Source organism: Eptesicus fuscus, chromosome 2 (genome assembly GCF_027574615.1).
Source record: "Eptesicus fuscus isolate TK198812 chromosome 2, DD_ASM_mEF_20220401, whole genome shotgun sequence".
Classification (NCBI taxonomy): Eukaryota; Metazoa; Chordata; class Mammalia; order Chiroptera; family Vespertilionidae; genus Eptesicus; species Eptesicus fuscus.
Genome location: NC_072474.1, coordinates 18,921,419 through 18,922,669, shown reverse-complemented (window position 1 = coordinate 18,922,669; position 1,251 = coordinate 18,921,419). Strand labels below are relative to the sequence as shown.

The window sequence follows — 1,251 nt, the reverse complement described above, 5'->3', positions numbered from 1 at the left end:
CGCTACATTGCCGAATTCATTTATTAAGTCTATTAGTTTTTTTATGGAATCTTTTGGGTTTTTTATGTACAATATCATGTCATCTACAAATAAGGACAGCTTCACTTCTTCTTTTCCAATTTGGATGCCTCTTATTTCTTCTTCTTGCCTAATTGCGATAGCTAATACTTCCAGTACTATGTCAAACAGGAGTGGTGAGAGTGGGTATCCCTGTCTTGTTCCTGTTCTTAGGGGAAATGGTTTTAGTTTTTGCCCATTGAGTATGATGTTTGCTGTGGGTTTATCAAAAAATATGGAACGCTTCACGAATTTGCGTGTCATCCTTGCGCAGGGGCCATGCTAATCTTCTCTGTATCGTTCCAATTTTAGTATATGTGCTGCCGAAGCGAGCACGAGATAAGAAATTTATCAGATATAGAGTTTAGAATAATGATAGCAAAGATGCTCAGCAGCATGAGAAAAGATATAATAACTATGAAAAAAGACCAGTTGAAAATAAAGGATCACATAGCACTAATAACACTTTTAAAGGAATACACAGCAGATTAGGGGTAGCTGAGGATCGGATCAGTGAATTAGAAGACAGGGTAGAAAAAAAAAATCACTCAACCAGAGAACTAAAAAGAAAAAACAATTAACAGGAGGACAGCTTAAGGGAGCTGTGGGACAACATGAAATGTAACAATATTCACATAATAGGTGTGCCAGAAGGAGAAGAAAGTGAGCAAGGGGTAGAGAATATATTTGAAGAAATAATGGCAGAAAACTTCCCTAACCTGGTGAAGAAAAAAGTCACAGGAGGCATAGAGAGTCCCAAGTAAGAAGAACCCAGTCCGGCTGGTGTGGCTCAGTGGTTGAGCATCGACCTAAGAACCAGGAGGTATTGGTTTGATTCACAGTCAGGGTATATGCCCAGGTTGCGGACTCTATCCCCTGCCTGGGTCTTGCAGGAGGCAGCTAAACAATGATTTTCTCTCATCACTGATGTTTCTCTCTCTCTCTCTCTCTCTCCCTCTCTCTCTCTCTCCCTTCTTCTCTGAATTAAAAAATATATTAAAAAAAAGAAAAAGAAAAAGGGAAAAAAAAAAGAACCCAAACAGGTCAATGCTCAGACACATCATAATTAAATTGCCAAAAATTAAAGACAAAGAGAGAATCTTAAAGGCAGCAAGAGAAAAGCAAACTGTTATCAACAAAGGAGCTCCTATAAGGCTGTCAGCTTATTTCTCATCAGAAATCTACAGGACAGAA

General features: G+C 38.6%; 1 non-coding gene across 1 annotated transcript; it reads right to left on the bottom strand.

Moving 5' to 3' along the window:
- Positions 1 to 286: 286 nt before the first annotated feature.
- LOC129147425 (U6 spliceosomal RNA) lies at positions 287 to 393 on the bottom strand. The gene has a single exon (XR_008554780.1). It is a non-coding gene; the product is annotated as a U6 spliceosomal RNA (small nuclear RNA).
- Positions 394 to 1,251: the final 858 nt, after the last annotated feature.